Source organism: Ursus maritimus, unplaced genomic scaffold, assembly GCF_017311325.1.
Source record: "Ursus maritimus isolate PB19 unplaced genomic scaffold, ASM1731132v1 scaffold_6, whole genome shotgun sequence".
NCBI lineage: Eukaryota > Metazoa > Chordata > Mammalia > Carnivora > Ursidae > Ursus > Ursus maritimus.
Window position 1 is genome coordinate 35,105,205 of NW_024426774.1, and position 24,220 is coordinate 35,129,424.

The 24,220-nt window shown below is 45.3% G+C and overlaps 1 protein-coding gene and 1 long non-coding RNA gene across 3 annotated transcripts in view; one reads left to right on the forward strand and one right to left on the reverse strand.

Moving 5' to 3' along the window:
- Positions 1–24,220, forward strand: part of BCL2L11 (BCL2 like 11) — a 123,947-nt gene that overhangs the window by 88,744 nt on the left and 10,983 nt on the right. The window lies entirely within an intron of this gene.
- Positions 13,757–22,772, reverse strand: LOC103671507. The gene is made up of 3 exons (XR_570928.2): positions 18,505–22,772; positions 17,014–17,098; positions 13,757–16,102 (listed from the first exon to the last, which is right to left on the reverse strand). It is a non-coding gene; the product is annotated as an uncharacterized LOC103671507 (long non-coding RNA).

Consider the following 24,220-nt stretch of genomic DNA (forward strand, 5'->3'; position numbering starts at 1 on the left):
TGTGGCAGCAGTGACTCCTGGGTGGGGGACTGGAAAGCCCTATTAAAATGCTAATATGGCATCTGGAAGGGGGATGGCGTTAAGACAGCAGTGAATATTCAATCCAGAGGCTTCCTCCTGCTTTGAGTGGTCCGGGCTGTGCGTCCCCTGCACAGTGACATTTCTAACCGTCCTTCACCTGGTGTGATCCATATGTGGGTTCTCCCGCTCTCGCGCTGGAGGCCAGGCGCTCCCAGGGCCCGCCAGGCCCCAGAGCTCTGGCAGCTGCCCCGTCCAGTCCCAGAACCACCACCAAGTGGTGCCAGCTCCAGGACTGCAGGAAGTTCAGTGGTTTTCAGCGTCTTGAACCCCGACCCCCTGCCCCACATGGCCCACCCCGCCACCCCCACCAGATCGCTAACGCTTCTCATACCTCCGGGCCGGCATCCAGCCTGCTATCAAGATACAGCCCACCATCCTCCAGCCGCTGGGGTAGAGGAATTACCAGCCCTGGTTACCGCTCAAATCTAGCATGACGAAACTGGCTCGGAGTGATTTTAAAAGTACAGCACTTTGAGACGTCCACTTCTGGAAAGACGAAGTAGACATACGTTTCTCTATTCTTCCCACTAAGTGCAACTGAAAACCTGGGGCATTCTATAAAACATACAGGAAGACCTTGAAAAGTATAGACAAGAAGGCAGGTGACTAGGACCTCTGCACCCCCAAGCCCCCCTCACCTGGGGGTGGTGTCACCGAAGACCAAATGATGAGCCAGGGCTTAGGAGTTCCATCCTGGCAGGGCGATAACAAGGTGCTGACCTTCCTCCCCGGCAGCGCAAGTGGAAACCACATCAGGGAGCTCGGCTGTCCGCCCTCCGCCGAGGAGCATTCAAATTACGTGAAGCAAAATGGATAGAACTCAGGAGAGAAATAGGCACATTCACTGTGGTCGTTGGGTCCTTCAGGACCCCTGTCTCTGGGGAAAAGCCAGGCAGATCAGCGGAGACACACAACTCCGCAGCGCATCGGACGAGCAGGATCTAGTCGACATTGTAGAATAATCCACCCCAACCCAGAAGCATACACGTGCCTTTTGTGTGCCCGCACGTCCTGTAGCAAGACGAATCCTCCCTGGGGCTGTCAGGCAAAAGTCCGCAAACATGAAAGAACCGAGATCGTGTGGAGTGTGTTCTCTGGCTCTCGTGGAATCAAACTAGGAATTAACAGCAGAGGGGCGCCTGGGTGGCACAGCGGTTAAGCGTCTGCCTTCGGCTCAGGGCGTGATCCCGGCGTTATGGGATCGAGCCCCACGTCAGGCTCCTCCGCTGGCACCCTGCTTCTTCCTCTCCCACTCCCCCTGCTTGTGTTCCCTCTCTCGCTGGCTGTCTCTATCTCTGTCGAATAAATAAATAAAATCTTTAAAAAAAAAAAAAAAGGAATTAACAGCAGAGCTATCACAGAAAATTCTCAAATACTTAGAAATGAAACAGCCCACTTCCAAATAATCCATGTTTCCAAGCGGGAGGCTCAAGGGAAATAGAAACATAGCCGAACGAAAATGACAGCACAGCACATCGCAATCGTCGGATGCACGGACGCAGCGCTGCGAGCAAAAGGTATACCGTGAATGCTTTCATCAGAAAAGAAGACCGTTTCGAATCAGTAATATCAACTCTCTCCTCAAGAAACTAGAAAAAGAAGAGCAAAATAATCCCGAACAAGCAGAAATAAGAAAAAGATCTGAAAAACAAGCAATGAATAGGGTGGGGGGATGGGGTCACTGGGCGCTGGGCATTAAGGAGGGCACGTGATGTCATGAGCACTGGGTTATATAAGACTGACGAATCCCTGACCTCTACCTCTGAAACTAATAATACATTATATGTTAATTGAAGTTAAATTTAAAAAAATAAATTTAAAAAAGCAATGAATATGGAAAACAGAAAGAGAGAGTTCATGAAACAAAAGCTGGTCCTTGTAAAGCTCAATAAAACTGACAGATTTATAGCAGACGTCTGCAGTGATGTCACCTGTTTCATTCCTGGGATGGGTAATTTATATCTTCTCTCCCTTTTTTTTTGGTTCAGTCTTACTGGAGGTTTGTGTTCCTAGACTTGCACCTAAGTGTTTCTTTTTTTCTTTTCTGTGTATATGTGTGTGTGATTAAAAATAGCATCGTATTTTGTGGGGCTCCTGGGTGGCTTAGTTGGTTAAGCACCTGCCTTCAGCTCAGGTCATGATCCCAGGATCCTGGGATCTTTGAGCCCCACATCCAGCTCCCTTGCTCACCCTGGAGTCTGCTTCTTCCTCTCCATAGGCCCCTCCCACCCCAGCTTGTGCTGTCTCTCTCTCTCTCCCTCTCAAATAGAGAAATAAAATCTTTTAAAAAAATAACACTGTGTTTTTATTTTTGGTTTCCATGTGCTCATTGCTAGTATATAGACGGTCAATCGATTTTTGTTATGTTAATCCTGTGACCTTGCTGAACTCACTTTATAGTTCTAAGAGTTTTTTGGTGAATTCCTTGGGATTTTCTACACACAGCTTTATGGAATCTACAAATAAGAACAGATTTATTTCTTCCTTTCTGATGTCTTTTATTTCCCTTTCTTGCTTTATTGCACTGCCTAGAACTTCCAGTACTATGTTAATTAGCCTCGCCTTTTCATGGTCTTAGGTGGAAAACAGTAAGTTTTTCATTGCGAAGTAGATGTTAGCTGTAAGTTTTTGTGGATGGTTTTATCAAGTCGAGGACATTTCCCATTACTCCTGTTTTTTGAGAGTTTTTGTCATGAACAGGTATTGGGTTTTCTGTTTGTCTTACCTGCATTAGTTGAAATGATTATGTGGTTTTTCTTCTTTAGCTCTGTTAATATTGTGGATTACATTGGTTGATTCTGGAACACTGAACCAGTCTTGCATCTATGGAATAAACCCCACTTGGTCATGGGGTATTATTCTTTTTTTATAGTGATGAATTCTATTAGCTAATGTTTCCTTAAGGATCTTTGTCTGTATTCATGAAGCTTATTAGACTGTAGGGTTTTGCTCTTTGTCTGGTTTTAGTATTTTAGGGTTTTGCTCTTTGTCTGGGTGGCACAGCGGTTGAGCGTCTGCCTTCGGCTCAGGGCGTGATCCCGGCGTTCCGGGATCGAGCCCCCCATCAGGCTCCTCCGCTGGCAGCCTGCTTCTTCCTCTCCCGCTCCCCCTGCCTGTGTTCCCTCTCTCGCTGGCTGTCTCTGTCTCTGTCGAATAAATAAATAGAATCTTTAAAAAAAAAAAAGAAGTATACCTTCCCTTCTCTACCATTTTCAGGATGGCATTGTGTAAAACTGGCATTAATTCTTTCAACATTTGATACAATTCTCCGGTAAAACCCTCTGAACCTGGAAATTTCTTTCTATTTAATTTTTAAATAATGAATGGAACTTCTTTAATAGTCATAAAGCTGTTCAAATTGTCTGTTTCATGTTGAGGAGTTGTGGTAGTTTGTGCCTTTCAAGCAATTGGTCAATTTCATATAAGTTGCCAGATGTATATATTTAGAGTGAATCGTAGTATTTTTATAGTGATGGAATGGTACTGTATCTTGATTACAGTGATGGTTACAGGAATCTACATGTACAATAAAATGGCATAAAACTATGCACACACCACATACACACACCCACACTTTACCAAGAGCAGTTTCCTGGTTTTCATATTATACTGTAGTTAGGTAAGATGTCACCCACTGGGGGAAATTGTGGAGAAGAGTACATGACACACTATTCCTGGTACTCCTCCATTGACTCCTTATTCCCTTTGTCTTTTCTTTTTTTTAAGTATTTATTGAAGTATAAGATACATACAGTAAAGTGTATAATTCTTAAGGGTAGAGCTTGATGAATTTTTATACAAACATATGTGTGTGTGACCACCACCCTGAATGAAATATAGAACATTTCCATTAGTTCCTTTATGTTCTCGGTCAATCCACCATCCTCTCCTGCTCTTCAGTAATCCATATGGATTTCTTAGCCAGGTCTAGAACTTTATATGAATGGAATCGTATCACATACCCTCTTTTGTCTGGTTTCTTTCGTGCATGATGTCTGGTAGATTCATGCGTGTGTTCTGTCCATCGGCAGCTCCTGTATTTTTGTCGGTAGGTAGGATTCCATTGGGTGAATATGCCATGATTTGTTTACCCGATCTACTGCCGATGGATGTTTGAGCTTTTCTCCTCTTACGTTTTGTAAAACCTTTCAGTATCTTGTCTTCGTTTTTCCTCAAGATACCTCACTTTTCTTTAAAAATGGCCCAGAACAATAGGCATTCATTCAGCCTTCCAGCCTTTCCTGAGGCAAGAGCAGCCGCTGACCCACTTTCTGACATCAGAAGGTTAAGTCAGGTTATCAGTCCAAAAACACAAGGAGAGGAAGTGGAAGTGAGTATGAAGCCGTGTGTGATCAAGCAATTGGAGGCTGTGGGAGGCTCCACGGCGAGTCTCGGGCCTGCCTTCAGAGCTCTAAGTTTCCGTAGGCCAGAGTCTCGGGAAAGGGGGAGCAAGCGGCAGCAGACAGCCCATTACTGGCATTCCCTGAGCTCTGCGAGTCTCAGGCTGGAGCTGGGCTCCCTGGCCTTCTGCCCGGTGCCCTGAGGCAACCAAAATGAGGGCCCAAAGAGCCAAGAGCCACAAGGTTGTTTTTCTAAGACTTAAAGGGATTATGTCATCCCTCCGTCTTATTTGCCTGAGAGAAGAACCTTAGGTCTCCTCCTTCGGGACCCTCAATGGATCTTGCCCTGAGAGAAGAAGAGGAAAGAGAGAGGAGGAGAAGGCAGAGTGAGAGGCAGGCTGGAACAGCTGGGGATGGACGTCAGAGCACAGTGCACAGGCAGCCCCACAGGGCCTGGCCAGGCACGGCTCAGGGAAATCCAGATGGGTAAACTGAGCTCTGTTTGAGAATGCCTTAAGGCTACAAAGCTGAATGTTTATGTGAATATAATCAAAGGAAAGGGGAAAGGCTTGGGAGAGAAACACCCGAGAAAACCCAAAGAAAGCCGCAAGACCTAGACAAGAACTACCAATCTGGTAATCATGGGGTGTGCTGTAGGGTTGGTGTTTATGCCAGACAAAGCCAGTGCTTTCCCGAGATCTGGTGACAATTTGGGGCACATATAGTTAGGGGGAAGGGCAAGCCCTGGGGAGAGGCTTTGAGTCAAGAGACCAGGGTTGAGTGTCAGCCTCCTGGCCCTCTGCTCTCTAGCCCTGGCAGCCCTCTGTCCCTCGGACCTGCAGAGTCTGCCTGTGAATGGCAGCTGGACCAGCCAGGTTTTGCTGGTCCTGTGGGCTCAAGAGATCTGGCTTCTCAGGCCCAGGCACTTGCTAAGGCACTGGTCAACTTCAGGGTGACCTCGTCAGAACCCTGAGCCAGCCCCAGTGCTTTTGAGACACACCCAAACCTCTTGCAAGGTTTGCTTTGGTTTCTAAACTCCTGGTACAGAAGAGAGGAAGTCACTTTAGACTCAAATCCTCATAAAACCTTTCCTATCACAGGGCGTTGGTTTGCTCGATGATTTTGAACAATTTATTCTGAAGCACAGAGTCAGATCTGAGAAAGAACCGTTGGCTCCAGCATCTAACGAGGCTAGTTTTAGGTGTTGGTAGGGTCACTCACAGAAGGCAAATATACACACACACAGCCTGGCAATTCCCAGGGTTGAATGGGGTCATCCAGCCTTCTGAGGACCCATTTATTTACTCATTTAATTAGTTAGTGAGTTAGTTTTATTTAAGCAATCTCTACACCCAACGTGGGGCTCAAACTCACAACCCCCAGATCAAGCCAAACGCTCTTCTGACTGAGCCAGCCCGGCGCCCCTTCAGGATCCTGTGCCTTGCTGTGAGGCGGCGTCGCCGGACTGTGCTTGAATAAGCCGCTAGCCGGGAAGAAGATCCTGCACACCAGGTGGACTGAGCCCAGCCTGCCTCTTGACGCAGACCTTGATGTGCCAGACTTCAGTGTAGACCACTGCCCAGGCATCAGCTGCCTTGAAGCGTCCCCGCAGGCCCTGTGGCAGGCCCTGTGCAGGTTGCTGGGGGCAGATACTCAGATGACTCGGTCTAGGTTCATGACCACCTGGATGCGGGGTGGGCTGTCAGTCAGACGCCAAACGGGCCACGGGCCAGAGTGCAGGTGCGTGCCTGTGAGGCTGGAGTGGTAGAAGGAAGGCACGCCGGCAGTCCCCACAGTGCCTGGAACAAAGAACGGCCGAGCTGCGTTTTGGTTTTCTCCTCTCCACTTCTTTCTCCTTCCTCATTGGCTGCTTCTATCCATAAAGAGCTCCAAGCTCATATATAGACGGTGTTCAGCGAGGGAGGAGGGCCAGGTCTCTGCCCGGGGGAGTGGCTGCCTCCAAAGTTCAGAGACCCGTGGCTTATCAAATGAAGTTTGCCTTCCAGCTTTTTCTTCGTCATTGCCTGGTTGCCCCTGAAATGTGACTGACTCTTCATTTTGGGAGGTAATATTCTAGTTGGAAGGATTGTGAGAAGCGTTGTTCTCTATTTTCAAAATAAAGAACTTTAGCCTCTTCACTTCCCCCAAGTGAGGTTTTCCCTGCAGGCACATTTTCTGGCTCAGCAGCTGCCCAAGAAGAGCAGGGGGTCATCTCGATTCGCATCTCATTGTTCTCCAAGATCTGGCTTCCTAGAGATAAGGAACGCTCATCTGGAAAGCAGCCTGTTTGACAGGCGAAGTTCTGTAACACATTCCAGGAACTCTTTGGATCCTTTGCTCTTCTGAGATGGACTCTCATTAGCAATCACTGGAAATAAGCAGGCAGTCAACAGGGCGTGGCCAGGAGCGTGGCGTGGAGTGGAGGGTGTCATAGGGTAGGCCACTGGTGAAGCGCAGAAGTTAACCCAGGATCCAACCAAGCGGTAGCCATGGGCCTGATAGGATCGGAGGCTTCTCCTCCCGGTGCTCCTGCCCGCACAAGAGCTCCCTGCAAAGATTGTGCGTCTGTGCGTTCGGTATTGAGAGAGTCTAGCTCAAGACTTAGACTCTTGGTCTATGGGAGAACCATGGCAGCCCTAGCTGCAGACATCAGGCAGGGAAAGCTGCAGTACGAGTCATGGCAAGGTTTCTGGAAACATCTCCTCGACACTTGCTTCTGAAAAGCCACGCTCTTCTCTCAAAGCATTGCTCTTTTGAGTGCACCCCAAGAGGGCACCCCATGGGTAGGTCCTATGTCTTTCTATCTATGCCAAAGTCTAGATGTCTGAAGCCACTGTGAAGGCACACCCCTGCCCACTGCTGAGGAACTGTTTACAACAGGGCAGCGCATCCTTTCTGAAGCCAAAACTGAAACAACAAAACAACAACATAAAACCCCTTTCTGAACCGCAACTCTGGCTTGGAGTGTAATTTTTGAGAATATACTTCTCCATTCCTTGAATGGTTACGTTTGTCTTTATGGTCCTGCTATTTATATGTTCTGAGAACTCTCTGGAAATCCCTTTTCCAAGAAATGAACTAGCTCTGGTGACCGTGTTTACTGGATCTCCTGTTTCAGTCAGATCTAGAGGGGCTGGCAGGTTGGGCACGCTTCCAGCATGTCAGGGTTTCTGAAGAGTCGTGTGAACTAACATGTTTTGTTAGCTCACCCCAGCCACACGGACCTCTCACATAAAACATCGAAACTTGGCCCAATCCCTTCCTCTTTCATATTTTCTGCCCTTTCCCCCAGTGCCACAGGTGTGGTCTGTGAATGGGTTGTTGGGAGGATGAAGATAACGTGTGATCACGTGTGATGGGATCAATAGATGGTAGCAGCTATTGGTGACGATGTCATCGCCGATGATGTCATTGTGATCACCACTATTGTCATCGTTGCCTCTGCTCGTAAGCCTTAAAAATCTTTGGGAAATGGTTCCTGGGCTATTAACTGTAGTTCCCAACTAAAATCTTTACTGAGCCAAAGTAATGGTAGGTCTAAACCTTTTCAGGCACTGGGTCTGACTCCAGGGATTTTGAACGCTGCACATCGTTGTTAGCAAAGGCTGTCCTCTTGCTGTGTGTGAATGAGTGCACACATGTACACCAGGCCTCCCACAGAGAACCACGAAGACCTGCTCTTGCAGCTCCTGTTACAGAAAGCAGGGTGAAAATTTGTACTTTCTCTTTTCAAGGCTCCCACCCTCCGCTTAGCCACCATTTGAGTCCCAAGAAATGTCAGAGTTTGAAAATAATACACCCAGACACACGCTGTGGTGTTTAGATTTTAGTCTGAATAATATCTTTAAAAACAAAAAGTCAAAATGCTCAGGATTCTATTTGGGGTGAATCTCTAAATCAAAAAATAATGTAAACCATTCTTCTTACTAAGAACTTTATTTTTATTTTTTTAAGATTTTTATTTATTTATTTGACAGAGAGAGAGACAGGCAGCAAGAGAGGGAACACAGTCAGGGGAAGTGGGAGAGGAAGAAGCAGGCTCCCAGCGGAGGAGCCTGATGTGGGGCTCGATCCCACGACTCTGGGATCACGCCCTGAGCCGAAGGCAGATGCTTAACGACTGAGCCCCCCAGGCGCCCCCTTACTAAGAACTTTAAAACCAAGAACTTCCTCATTAAGTATTAAGTGGCAGATTTTTTTTCTTTCAGTCTTCAGATTGGGTTTTTCAGTTTAGATTTGAGAGTTAAAATAACCCAGAAATGATCATGCCTTCAAAAGCAATGATGAGAACTTTATTAGCACCCAAAGTAATATCATATCATGAAGCTGATCTAGGGCCCAAGTCATTAAATGATTTAGGACTTAACTGACTCTAAGTTGCTGAGGTCCAGAAATGTGCGATTGGCTGTGTCTGTGAAACTTCCTGGATATGTTATTATCTGATACTGCCTTCTGCATAATATATATTTTTAATTTGTAGAATTCAATCTTACATGTTCTGAGCCACAGATGTGAAAATAATATGAGCACTGTGAAACTCATATGTTCCAAGAACTAAAAATAAGGAACATAAAAAGATACTTCCAATGGATAAAGAAGATGAGATGCACTTTAAACAGAAAGAAACATCTACAGAGATGTTGAGAGAATGAATGGAAAAAGAAGTACTATGAAGACATTAAGCATTAAGCAGACTGCACTGGGTATATCCATATCAGATGACAGTAGCTTTGAGATAAAGAGTGCTACCAGACCTAAGAGGGACATGTCCTAATGATAAATGGACGTGTCATGTAGAAGACATTATAATTATCAACCTGTATGAGCCTAATAACAGAGCTTCCAAATACAGGAAGCAAAAATAGTAGAGCTCAAAGGAAAAGAAGACAGTTCCACAGTCATAGTTGGAAATGTTAACACCTCCCCTTCCCAGTCACTGTTAGAGAAACTAGGTCTAAAGTCAGGAGAGACTTAGATGATCCGTACAAAACCACCACTAGCTAGTTCAGAGCCTATACCCAACAACCTCAGAATAGACTTTCTTTTCAGGTGCCTCTGGAACTTTTGCCAAGACAAACCGTACGAGGTTTATTATAAAATAAGTCTCAGTAAGTTGAAAAGGATTGAAATCCTACAGAGTATTTTCACTGATCGCAATGGAATTAAGTTAGACATCAACAACAATGAGGTATCTTGGAAGACGCCAGATAGTTGGAAATCAAACAACATACTTCTGAATAACCTAAGGCCCAAGGAAGAAACCATAAGGAAAATTTTAAAATTTTTGAGCAGAATTATAATGAAAATAACATTAATATTCATGAACTGTAATTAAAGCAGTATTCAGAGGGAAATTTATAGCTTATATACTTACATCAGAAAAGAACAAAGATCTAAAATCAGTGACCTAAGGTTCTACCTTAAGAGTATAAAAAAATGAGGACAGGGGCGCCTGGGTGGCACAGCGGTTAAGCGTCTGCCTTCGGCTTGGGGCGTGATCCCGGCGTTCTGGGATCGAGCCCCACATCAGGCTCCTCCGCTATGAGCCTGCTTCTTCCTCTCCCACTCCCCCTGCTTGTGTTCCCTCTCTCGCTGGCTGTCTCTATCTCTGTCGAATAAATAAATAAAATCTTTAAAAAAAAATCCCATAATATAAAAAAAAAAAAAAAAGTGAGGACAGAAAGAAAGAAACAAAAGTAAACCCAAAGTAAATGGAAGAAAAGAAATAAAAAATATAAGAACAGAAATAGGTGACATAAAAACATTTGGTTCTCTGAGAAGATCAACTCTTGTAATCAAGAAAAACAGAGAGAACACAAGTCACCAGTATCAGAATAACACCGAATGTGCTACAGACACCAAAAGGGCAATAAAATAATATTATAAAAATCTTTATGCCAACACATTTGACAACTTAGACGAAATGGACAAATGCCTTGAAAGAAGCAACTTAACCATAACTCGCATATGATGAAACAGAAATCTGAACAACCTATACTTATTTAGGGAATTGAATTCATTATTAAAGAAAGTGTTCCACAAAGAAAACTATGCCTGAGATTGTTTCATCAATTCTGTCAAACGCTTAAGAGAGAAATAACATAAATCCTTCACAAACTCAGAAAACAAAGGAGGCAGAAACACTTCCCAACTTATTTTATGAGGCCAGCATTGATTCTTTTTCTTCTTTTTAAAGATTTTATTTATTTATTTGTCAGAGAGAGAGAGAGTGCGTGCACAAGCAGGGGGAGAGACAGAGGCAGAAGCAGGCTCCCCGCTGAGCGAGGAGCCCAATGAGGGGCTCGATCTCATGACCTGAGCCAAAATCAAAAGTCCAACGCTTAACCAACTGAGCCACCCAGGCGCCCCTGGGTGCAAAAACTTTTAACAAAACATTAGTAAGTTGAATCTAGCCTTCTACAGAAAGGATAATACATGCTCAAGTTAGAGTCACACCAGAAATGCCAGGTTTGTTAATATTAGAAAAATCAATCAATGTAATCCACCGTATTAACAGAATGATGGAAAAAATTGTATGACCATTTCAACAGAGACAGAAAAAGCATTCAACACTCATTTATAATAAAAAATCTGGGGAAATGAATAGGAAGAGAATCCTTCGATCTGATAAAAGGCATTTATGAAAACCTACAGCTAACATCATATTTAACTGAAATATTGAATGACTTCCCACAATATTAGGAACAAGGCAATGATATCTACTCCCACTCTCACGTCAACATTGAACTGGAAGTCTTAACCACTGCAGTATTGCAAGTAAAGGAAATAAAGGCATAAAGACTGGAAAAGAATTATAACCAACTCTCCACATGACACGATTGTTTACGTCAAACATCCTATGAAATCTATAAAACAACTATTAGAACTAATAAATCAATTGAACAAGATTGCAGGATACAAGGTGAATGTTAAAATATCAATTGTACTTTCATATAGTAGCAGCAAAAATTTGGAAAATGAGGGGCGCCTGGGTGGCACAGCGGTTAAAGCGTCTGCCTTCGGCTCGGGGCGTGATCCCGGCGTTACGGGATCGAGCCCCACATCAGGCTCCTCCGCTATGAGCCTGCTTCTTCCTCTCCCACTCCCCCTGCTTGTGTTCCCTCTCTTGCTGGCTGTCTCCATCTCTGTCAAATAAATAAAATCTTTAAAAAAAAAAATTTGGAAAATGAAATTAGAAAAACAATTCCATTAATAATATCACCAAAAAGCGTAAGAGGGGTGCCTGGGTGGCCCAGTCGGTTAAACGTCTGACTCTTGGTTTCGGCTCAGGTCATGATCTCAGGGCCGAGGGATTGAGCCTTGCGTCAGGCTCTGCACTCAGCAGGGAGTCTGCTTGAGATGCTCGCTCTCCCTCTCCCTCTGCCCCTCCCCCTGCTCGCATGCACTCTCTCTAACTCTCTAAAATAAATAAATCTTAAAAAAAAAAAGCATAAAAGACTCAGGAATAAATTTAACAAAAGATGGGCAAGACATTTATATTGAAGACTACAGAACATTATTGAGAGAGATTTTAAAAGACCCGAAGAAATGGAGAGATATATTTATGTTCACAAATTTGAAGACTCAGTGTTGCCAACATGTCTGTTCTCTACAAATGGATCTATACGGTCACAGCAATCCTAATACGGTTACTCGTCGGAACCTTTTGTAGAAACTTACATACGTCTACACAGACATGCAAAGAATCTAGACTATCTGAAATGATCTTGAACTAGAAGAACAAATTTGGAGTGCTCAAACTATCTGACTTGAAAACAGTATAAAACCACAGTACAAGATAATATGATACTGACATAGGTAACAACAAATCGATCGCTAGATCTAAACAGAGAGCCTGGAAACAGGCCCACACTTTCACAGTCATTTGGTTTCTGACAGAGGTGCCAAAACAAGCCAGCAGGGAAGGAAAAGTCTATTCAAAAAATGGTGCTGTATTAACCGGATGTGCATATGGAAACCAACAAGCGAAACCTCAACTCCTTTCTCACACCATAAACAAAAAGTAATTTGAAATACATCGTGAACCAAAATGTAAAGCCCTAAAGCTTTTCAAGAAAAATGTGTGAAAATACCTTCATAGCCTAGAGATAGGCAAATGTTTGATAAGCAGGTAACAGCAAAAAGTAAAACAGAAAAATGAATAAATTAGTCTCTATCAAAATTCAAAGCTGCTGCTGATAAAAGATTCCATTAAGAAAATAAATAGATAAGCATTTCAGGAGAGAATATTTGCAGAACCTCCGAAAAAGGACTGATATCCTGAATATATAATGAACTCTTTCAATTCAATAATGAAAAGACAATGCAATTAAAATAGACAAAGGAGCTTAGGGGCGCCTGGGTGGCTCCATCAGTTACGCGTCTGCCTTTGGCTCAGATCATGGCCTCAGGGTCCTGGGATCGAGCCCCGCATCGGGCTCCCCTGCTTGTGCTCTCTCTCTCTCTCTCTCTCTCTCTCTCAAGTAAATAAATAAAACCTTTTAAATTTAAAAAAAATAAAACGGACAAAGGAGTTGAATGGACATATCACAAAAGAAGATAGACAAATGGCTAATAGGGTTACAAAAGGCACTCGGCAGAGAAATGAAAGATGCCAGTACAGAACTACCTAAAATTAAGAAGACTGACTTGCCAAGTATCAGTGAGGATGTGGCAACTTCTTATAAAACTATATAAACAGGTTCAGCAACTCCACTCCCTGGTTTTTTTCCCAAGAAAAATGGAAACATACCTTCACAAAAAGACTCATACAGGAGCCTTCACAGAAGCTTGGTTTGTTGGAGTGGAGACACTGGGACGGAGCAGCTGTTCACGAACAGGAGAATGGTCAGTGAACTGTGGTATATTCGTGAAATGGATTACTACACAGCAATAAACAGAACGGCCATTGACAGCACAGGAAGGATGATCCCAGAAGCACTGTGCTGAGCAAACTAAGGCGTAATGAATGAGTACACCTGTGTCTGTAGGACCCTCTAGAACCGGCACGATTAATCTATGGTGGAAGAAAATCAGAACTGTGGTTGCTCCTCGGAAGGAAAGGGTTAACTGGAAGGAAGCACAGAAGAATATTTTCAGGTGACAGCAACATGCTTTATCTCGGTATTTGTCAAAAGTCATCTCAGGTACGTTTAAGATGTGCGTGCTTCAGAGTTTGTGAATTTTATATTAAAAAAACCCCTAAACTCAACTTGGCCAACTACTTAGGGGACTACAAAAACATGATAAAGAGGATATACAAAATAGACGTGGAGGAAATTACAATTTCGGAGAGGAAAAAATAAATTATAAAAAATGAATAGCTGTCAGTTGCACCAAGTTAATTCAAAGTTTATTTTATTAAAGAAATGAAGTCTGAAATGTCAACAGGGGCACCCTCTGGAGAGTGTAATGGTGGTAGGAGAGAGCTTCGATTTCCCCCCTTGTCTACCACTCATTCTTTTTTTTACTGGGCATTTGCTAGTTTCTCAAAATAATCTGTTTTAAATTTAAAATGTTGTGATTCCCAATGCATATACCGCGCACGCTCTTTGCCCTGATCGCCTGCCTGAAAATAGTAAGATGTTTTTAGAGGCTCGGGCAGGCATTTTGATTTACTAGTTTTAAGCATTTGTTGGTTGTGTAGGACGGATAAGGCACAGTGAAGTTCACACAGACACACAGCTGTCCCGCCTTCAGAGGACTTAACTGGGGATGGGGAACGGTCCATAGCGACCCGAAACCATAGAAGGGGGTCTAAATGATGGGCTTTAGGGGTGCATATGCGTCTCTTATGGAGAAAAAAACCAAACAGACCTCATTCTTGCTCTCACTTACTCTCCCCCTTCTGTCCTTTTCCCACCGCCTATGTGCCCATCGCCAGCTAAGCCTTGCTCTGCGCTGGTCTCATGGCTTGTGATACGGGGGGGTCAGGAGCTGCATGCGAGGCTGGCTGGGCTTCTCCTCTTTAGTGGGCGTTTGAACGGGCCCAGGACCCTCTCAGGAAACATGCTAGCATCTTTGAAGAATCTTCTGGGCCTGTGTCCACATGCAAGGTTACAAACTACAGCATAGCCTGTGGCCTTCCAGACCCTGCCTGCAGCCTGCATGGGAAGGAATTGCCTGGCAGAGACTGTTTTCCTTTGTTCCAAACACACAGCTGTTTTCCTCTGGTATCCGGGTTCAAAGGCATGACGTTGGTCTTCTCTCTCCCCAGGGACCCTGATGCAGGGGGCTTTGTGGTCCTTGGCTTCTCAGGCTGCTTTTCCCCGGAGGCTCCCTGCTCTCCCTGGAAGGCGGGCGTGGGAGGGTGCGGGGCCCCTGAGGGAGGCTCCTCCCAACGTCCTGTGGTTGAGGGAAGAGGAAGAGGCTGAACGCAGGCCTGCGAAAGGCCAGGCCCGGTGGGCTGAGAGACGGCACCTGCCTACCCCTCATCACAGTGTGGGCGGGCCCTCGCCCAGATGCATCCCCAGCGAGGGAGGACCGATTTCATACGCCAAATTAGCTTCCACACGAGAAAATGAGGACCCAAAGCAGAGTTTATGTTCTGTCACACGCCAGACTGAAGAAGGTATGGTTCTTACACCGGCAACCTATAGACTCAGATTTCTCCCTCCTGCCCTGCATGCGGGGAGCTTCATTAAAAACACATGAACAAAAAGCTTCACACATAAAAACAAAAGAACAAAACAGAAGAGAATGATACCAACAAAAGAACAAAGGTTTTTTAAAAAGTCCCCTCTGGTTTCCTTCTGGCTGTATTTCCATGTGGAAGACTGACAGCCTGTCCTAGTGGAAAGAGCACTGGCCAGGGAGTCCAGAGAGCCCATCCCAGTTTCCCGTGGTGCGGCCCTGAGCAGATCAACACCTTCCTTGGGACGTCCATCTCCTCCCCTGCAAGGAGTCGACTGGAGCGAGTCCTCGAGGGCCCCCGGCTCCCTTGAGATGCCCTGACTTACAAGGCTGCCTTTGCAGTCACGTGGGGCTTATATATGTTTCAAGAGGTGTCTCACAGGAGGGATGGACAGTACCAGCCGCTGAACGCTTGCCGTGTCCCAGGCCTCGGGCCAACTGCTGGGCCGAGACAGGGGTGCCATTTGAGAGGAGGCTTGGAAGGTGAGGGAGTCAGGAGGGCAACCCAGGCCAACGGGTTTTCACGCACGCTGGCCCAGTATGGTTTGGGGCCGAAATGATGAAAGCACCTGTCATATCGCTTTTGCTGGTCTGGCAGCCGGAGGTGCTGGTTTCCGCTGTAAGGACAGTCCTGCTGGCAGCGCACGGCGTGGGGACGGTATTAAGCAAGCACGCTTCGGCGTGGGCCTGGGGGCCACACTAGGCCTCTGAGAGGCAGGACGCTTTATCAAAGAAACACAACTGAAGAAAAGAATGTGTGCTGCTTTCTGGGTAAAATAATAGTTTTTGTTGTTTTTTTTTTATTCCAGTTTGTTCATCTTCAATCCTTTCAGGATTGTAACTTTTTAAAAATGCCCTTGTGATTTACTGTCTTTGAGGGGCAGGTGCAGTCCCGCATTTCTAGGTCGTCTTTGGTGTTTGCGCACGAGACGCTGTGAACAAGAGCGCCGTGCAGGCGGACTGGTGCCCTCACCGGGGTACCGGAGGCCAACGTGGGGCTCCGAGTCAGGGGGAAGGGGATGAGGAGGAAGGAGGCATGGACCCGGGATCTGGAAGAGAAACAGGCACAGTTAGGATGAGCCAGTTCTCCTTCAGTGGGGTGCTCGGGGTGGAACGTGGGCTCTACCTGGTGATTCAGGATGGGTCTTGAGCCCTCAAAGGAATGACAGCCTTTATGCCTGTCGCTCGCAGCTCCTTCCTACGGCAACCAGTTCATCCTGGCTCATTTTTCTCAGCTTTAAAACCCAAAGTCCTGCATCCTGGGAAACCTCTCCGTCCCAGGCCAACTGGGACCCGCTGGCTATGGAGTCTCCAGCAGCACCTGGCTCACAGCGAGATGGTCGAGAGCCTTGTGTTGGGGCTGTAAATGTGGTGATCTGAGCTGCAGTTTCTTCTCTGGGTTCAGGGGGTTGTTGTCAGTGACAGGACTACGGAGCCTCACAGACCCCGTCGTCCTTCCAACCTGTGGGAGCTGTCAGCCCTGCGTAGGCTTGGGCGTGGCCTTTCTGGCTAAGCCATGCAGACAAATAACAGATTGAGGCTCCTGGTCCTGGTGGCCTGAACCTCAGGTGCCCCCCTTTCTGACCTTGGGCCCGTGGTCATCTAACAGAGAAGAATTTGGAGCCCTAGCCAGAATAGGGTTGGGCACCACACCTCCACTCCTTGGTTCTAGAAAAGTCAATCTGAGACTTAGGCACATTGCATAGCACCCGTTCCGCACATGATCACGTCAGTGTTTGTGTTAGCACGGGACCTTTTCTCTACTCTGTCCAATGAGGGCCATTCCCCCATTCTGCAAGCTGCCCGAGAGCTGGAAAGGCCCTGTGAGAAAGCTGACCTTTGATGGTGTCCCTTCCTAAGAGAGCCACTGTATTAGACAGGGTTCTTCAGGGAAAGAGAATCAATAGGTTGAGAATGCATGTGTGCATGTCTGTATTTGTAATTCCAGAAATGCACTCACATGGTTATGGGGGTAGAGAAGTTCCACAATCAGCCGCCTGCAAGCTGGGGCACTGGGAGAACCAGTGGTGTCATCCCGTCTGCGTCTGAAAGCATGGTTGGGATGGGGGGTGGGGATGGTGTAAGTCCTGGTCTGAGGCCGAAAGCCCGAGAAACAGGAGTAGTGATATCCACAGGCAGAAGATGGATGTCCCCGCTCAAGCACAGAATGAGTTCATCCTTCCTCCGCCTTCTTGTTCAATCCAGGCCCTCCCGGACTGGACGAAGCCCACCCACGTTGATGAGAGCGATCGTCTTTCCTCATCCTGCCAGTGCAAATGCTGACCTCGTCCAGACACACCCTCACAGACACACCCAGAAAGAATGTTTTACCAGCTCTCTGGGCACCCCTCAGCCCAGTCAAGCTGACACAGAAAACTAACCATTGCAGCCATTCTCCATCCCTGGAAGCAAGAAACATCAACTGGAGAATGTTGACTGGAGAAAAAGATGTTAAGTGAACCTGCCTGAATACGGTACATTAATACATACAAATACAACATTAGTCTTTAAAACATTAATCATAGTAAAAGTATTTGTAGCTTTAGTCCTCAATTTAAATCTTAAAAAGCGTAAAAATACTCTGTGCGGGAAGGGACAGGTACAAAAGTCCCGCCGTTTAAATAAGCTTAACCATAGGGGCGCCTGGGTGGCGCAGTCCTTAAGGGTCTGCCTTTGGCTCAGGGTGTGATCCCAGTGTTCTGGGATCGAGCCCCACATCAGGCTCCTCCGCTGGGAGACTGCTTCTTCCTCTCCCACTCCCCCTGCTTGTGTTCCCTCTCTCGCTGGCTGTCTCTCAAATAAATAAATAAAATCTTTATAAATAAATAAATAAACAAATAAATAAATAAATAAGCTTAACCGTGAAAACCCCATCGGTGGCTCCAGGAAGAACCCAAGTCCTTTTGCAAAGAGCACAGCCTTTCCTTCCCAAGTAAAAAGGCAAGATTACTGTCAGGGACTTTACCGACCCCTCGATAAAACAAAGTTAAAGACAATATAATTTAAAACCACGTATCGGCTTTATCAGATAGGGTTAGTTACGAAGTCATGGTACCGTTGAGAAACGCCCACAGCTGCTCTTCACGGGCCAGTGGGGCAGGATGGGAAGATACAGTAAGTCACAGCGCAAGGTCGAGCTTTGACCTTCTAGCCTCAGACTGACCCAAGGACATTTAGTGTAATGTTGGGTTTTGACTAAATCAAATGCCTCTTCGGTAAAATTAATGTTCAGCCAAGTAGAATTCGGCTTCAGTACCGAGGGCAAGTTGCATGGAGGTAAAGGGAAAGAGAACAGTCACATCCCAGCATCTCGGACAGTTTGCAGCGTGTGCAACGAAGAACCACGCGCTTGGATTTGTTGACTGGATGAACGGGTCGTGTGTTTCTGATCCGGAAACTCGGGTACAGTGCGACTCGCACTGAATAAGGGGACCTCGCCAGCGCTGCTTACCTCTGTCCTCTCTTGCCAAGCTGTTAATGTTCCTCTAGCTGCTCCTCGGACCTGAGAGCCAGCTCACCGACGTCAGCAGAGCACAAGGAATATGTCAGCCACTGGAGCTCAAGGAATCTGGCCCTGCCAAGGCCACCGCAAGAAAAAAGTGCAACCTGTGCACGTGGGGTGCCTCCTGACCCAAGTCTAGGGTCATCCAATCCAGACCCAAGCCCGAGGTTCTTGGGCACAATCACCAGTCTCCACCACGTGGGAAGAGTGTGCCGTGTGCCGCTGGGTGGGTCAAGACTCTCCACGCCGGCTTAACCTTCACCTCACGACTCTCCTGCTTCCTCTGAGGTGTAAACCATCTTTCTTCTTCCTGCTACGATTCCCTCTGGGGCTGGTTCAAGGAATGTCCAGTCAGAGTCCCTTCACGCCCCTCACAGACCATGCTCTCAGCCTTCATCTGCTTCTGTCCCCAACACCAGCCCCTCTTCTGGATTCCCTGTGACCACAGCCATGACAGCATATCCCGGATGTCAGCCGTTCTCTGTCTTCTGGATCCTGCCTCCACGGGGTTAGTCTGTTTTTCATCACATGCCTCACTCAGCACAGGACTCACATTCTCTTTGAGGTAACCAGAGAGTCCACTTTTCTGGAACAGGTGGCGAGAAGCATAGACTTTACAGGTGATGTTGAAGGGCCCAAGAAAGAGCTTAACCTCACACACGTCAAAGCCACACAGACTGCCTACTGGATAAATTTCTCTTTTCCCAAAATTCTTTCTCTTTTAAGACCTCATCCCTGACCCTCCTCCTTCTGGAATCCCCATCTTCACCCAGGAAAACGGAGTTCTGGCTCTCTTATATAGAGGAGCTCCTCCGTCCCTCCGAGGCCGAGGTGCCCTGCCCTGGTTGTACCCAGGTGAGCGCCTCATAACACCTGCTCAACGAACTTGAGGCTGCCTAGAAGGAGTCTCTAAAGGCTTCCCTGAAATGGAAACTTCACCTCCACCACCACCACCATTCAGGAAGGGCTCATCGTGTGTCAGGTAGAGGACTCAGCGCTTTCAAGTATGATTGCAGTGATCTTATTATGCATAAGTACCACAATGGGTGAGAACCCTTGAGTCCTGAGAATCACTTGCCAAGAGACAGTGCTCCCTCCACCATGATTCTCTTCCTCAAGTGGGTCCTTCTTGCAGCTGCCAAGCTGATTTCCTCCCGGTGCATCCCTTACCGCATTCCCTATAATAGTTGCCCCAGACCCCTCCCAAAACCCCTAATCCCAGGCCAGATGGCCTCTGTGGTTTCTGCAAAATAGTTTCCTCGATGGGCCTTCTCTTCTGCAGACAGCTGTATTGCTCCACGCTCTCACTGCCAAGGCCAACACTTCTTGAGCAGCTGCTGTTCTAAGCACGTTTGGTGCGTGACCGCATTATTTCATTAATCCTCTCCACAACGTGTGGGCTGGGCTCTGTGAGTATCCAGAGCCTCTGCCCTCGATTCTGTCTCTCCAGCTTTCTAACCCCACCGCCCCCTTCCGTGGCCCCTTATCCAGGTGTGGGAGGAGCCCCCGCATTCCTCCCCTGCCAGCCTTAGTTATTCTACCTGGAACCAGCATGACCGCATGCCCCTGGCACCCATGGTATTAGGGAGTAGAAGGACCATCACTGGGAAATGACTCGAAAGCCGGATGAGAACACCACTCAGGGTACACATGCTACTAACTTCATAACCAGAGAAGGAGACATTATGGGCCCTTCGTTTAGAAGCACCAACAAGAACAACGGCAGCAAGGCTCAGAGAAGAGAAAGGGACCAGCTGAAGCTCCCTTGTCAGTGGCTTTTATACCGAAATTTCTCTCATACTGATGAACAAATGAGCAAAAACTGACTCTAAGACCTCAATTCTATGAGATTTTAAGGAGTCCAGCACACAATTAGCAATCCAATCCTGTGAGAACAGCAGGGGACTTGTACTGGAACTTGCTGTTCTAACTCGTAAGCTGTGGGGTCTGTGGGCTTCTGGGCAGGGCCGCAGGTGACCACACACACCCCAGGCTCGGCAGAGCCCCAGGAGGGGGTTTCCAGATGTGGTCCTCGGCGGTGTATTTGGTCTTTGTTTACTGTGGCCCAAGGCAGGTCAGACCATCTCTTTGCCTACCTAACGCAATTAAGCAGTTCCCTCAGCGTCTTCAGGAACCAAAATGTCCCGAAGAGTGAAGGCTCACCTGAACGTGCACGTCTTCACCAGGAATCACGTAACCAACCACAAAGTCTTCTGAAAACAAAATCCCAGACAAACGCTGGGGTGTCTTGGCCAAGACCCAGATTCCCTGAGCTCAGATGAGACTGAATGTAATTCCAGCCCCTTGATCTGGATTGGGCTTGATAAAGACTGCTTACTGATGATGATGATGGTGATATAATAAAATTAACTATCATCCTGATAATATTTATTACAGACAGATATCTCATGTTAGTCTGTAAGATATATTCATCTGCAGTGAATTGTTCCAGAATGTATAATATAAAGGGGCTCATAGATTACAGTCAAGAACACAAACCTAAGAAAAAAGCAAAACTCCAAGCAGCATGCAGAGAATAAAAAAGCAAAGAGATGTGCACCGAACTACGTCCCGAACAACACAAAACTGCTTCCTTGGTGGACATGCGTCCCAACGGCTGCAGGAGTGATGGGTACTGCCCTCGGAAGAAGGAAGACCTTTCATTCCTGACTCTTGTGTCTTTTGAATTATGAACCTTTAGACCACATTATCTTTTTTACAAGGTAGAGATACAAGTCACTAACTATAGCATTCACCCCTCTAAAGTATACAGTTCAGTAGATTTTATGTTCTCAAGGTTGTGCAACCATCACCACTACTTAATTCTGGAACGTGTGCATAATTCACTGAAAAATCAGTACCCATTAGAGGCCACTCCCCATTCCCTCTCCTCTAGCCCCTGACAACCGTGAATCTTCTTTCTGTCTCTGTGAATCTGCCTATCTAGGTATTTCATATGAATGTGATCTTTTGAGACTGGCTGCTTTCACTTAGCATAATGTTTTCATATTTCATCCATGGCTTAGTTTACGTTAGTAGTTCTTCCCTCTCTATGACTGAGTAACAGTCCATTATATGGAGAGCCCACATTGTGTTTATTTATCAGTTAGTTGACGGACATTGGGGCTGTTTTGACCTTTGGGCTATTATAAATACTGCTGCTATGAGCATTCGTGTACAAGTTTTTGTGTGAATATGTTTTCAATCCTTTTAGATACAGATGTGGCAATGACATCACTGGGTCACATAGTAACTCTGTTTATAATTTTGAGGAACTGCCAAATTCTTTTCCAAAGTGGCTGCACTCATTTTACATTTTCTACCGACATGCTGAGGAATGCATATCGTCAACAGCGCTCGTGTTTCTCTCTCTTTTAATCGTCCTGGTGGATATGATGTGACATTTCCCTGTGATTTAATGACTGGTGATATTAGAGTCTTTTCATTTGTTTTTTGTATATCTTCTTGGGAGAAATGTCTATTCCGATTCCTCCTCCATTTTTTAATTGGGATATTTACTTTTTATTGTTGAGTTATAATAATTCTTTATATCATCTGGATACTAGACTCGTTGTATATGCAAATGATTTGTAAATGATTTTTGCACATATTTCCCCCATGCTGTGAGTTTTCACTGTTGTGATAGTGTCCTTTGAAGCACTAAAGTTTTTAGTTTTTATGAAGTTAAATGTATCTCTTTTTTCTTTAGGTGCTTGTGCTTTTGGTGTCATAGCTAAGAAATCATTGCCTAATTCAAGGTCATGAAGACTTATATTTGCTTTTAAACGTTTTGTAGTTTTAGCCCTTACATTCGGTCTTTGATCCATTTGGAGTTATTTTTGTGTATGGTCTGAGGATGAGGTTTAACTTCATTCTTCTGCATGTGGATATCCAGTTGTCCCCGCACCATTTGTTAAAAAGACTACTCTTTTCCCATTTGTTTTGGAAGTCTTCCTGAATGTGAATATCAACTGACCATGAATATGTGGGTTTATTTCTAGACTATAAATTCCATTTCATTGATAGATTGATAACATCTATCCTTATGCTAGTATCACATAGTCTTGATTATGGTAGTTTTGTAGTAGGTTTTCGAATCAGCGAGTACAAATCCTTTAACTTTGTTCTCTTAAAGATCATCTTGGATAGGGGCACCTGGGTGACTCAGTTGGTTAAGCATCTGCCTTTGGCTTAGGTCAGAACCCTCAGTCCTGGGATTGAGCCCCACATTGGGCTCCCTGCTCAGCAGGGAACCTGCTTCTACCTCCCCCTCTGCCTGCCACTCCTCCTGTTTGTGCTCTGTCTCTTTCTCTGTCAAATAAATAAATAAAATCTTTTTTTTTTTTTTTTTTAAAGATCATCTTGGCTACTCTGAGTTCCTTACATTTTCATATGCACTTTAGGGTCAGCTTGTCAGTTTCTCCAAAACGTCAGCTGAATTTTGGTAGGGATTGCATTTAATCTGTAGATGTCTTTTATCAGTTTAGAGAATGCCTATCTATTCCTAGTTTGTTGAGTGTTTTTGTCATGAAAAGGAGTTGGATATCATCAAATGTTTTTCTTTTCTTTTTTTTTTTTTGTTTAAAATTTTATTTATTCATTTGAAAGAGAGAGAGAGCACACACAAGTTGGGGGAAGGCAGAGGGAGAGGGAGAAGCAGACTCCCCACCGAGCAGGGAGCCCGACGTGGAACTCGATTCCAGGACTCCAAGATCATTACCTGAGCCAAAGGCAGACAGCCAACCGACTGAGCCACCCAGGCACCCCTGTCAAATGTTTTTAAGTGTTTGAGAAGATCGTGTGGTTTCTGTCCTTTATTATATTAATATAGTGTATTATAGTGATTGATTTATGTATACTTAACCAACCTTGCATTCCTGGGATAAATCCTACTTGGTCCTCTTTGGATAAATCTTTTTATTTATTGTTGGATTCAGTTTACTAGTATTTTTATTGAGGTCTTTTGCATCTGTATTCATAGAGATATTGGTCTATGGTTTTTTACAGATGTCTTGTCTGATTTTGGTATCAGGGTAATATTGGTGTAATAGAACGATTTGGGAAGTGTTCTTACATCTTTCATCTTTTGGAGTAGTTTGTCAACAATTTGCATCATTTCTTCTTTAAACATATGGTAGAATTCACCAGTGAAGCCATCTGGTCTTGAGGTTTTTCTTGTGGGAATTTTTTGATTTCTGATTCAATTTCTCTACTTGAGATATACGATATAGGCTGATACAAACCAAAGTTCACAGTATTTCTTACACTTGATTATGCTTCTTTAAGGTTGGTAGTAATGTTCCCTCTTTTATTCCTGATATTAGTAATTTGAGTATTCTCTTCTTTTCCTGGTCAATACAAATAAAGGTTTGTCCATTTTCATGGTCTTTTCAAATAACTAACTTTTGGTTTTGTGATTTTCTTTATTGATTTCCTATCCTTTATTTCATTTATTTCTGCTCTAATCTTTATTGTTTCCTTCCTTCTGCTTGCTTTGGGTTTGATTTTCTTTTTTTTAAGCTTCTTACAGCAGAAGATTAGATTATTGATTCAGAAGTTTGTTTGTTTTAAATATAAGTGTTCACAGCTATTAATTTACTTCTTGGCACTGCTTTTGCTGCATCCCATAAATGTTGGTGTACTTTCACTTTCACTTATCTCAAAA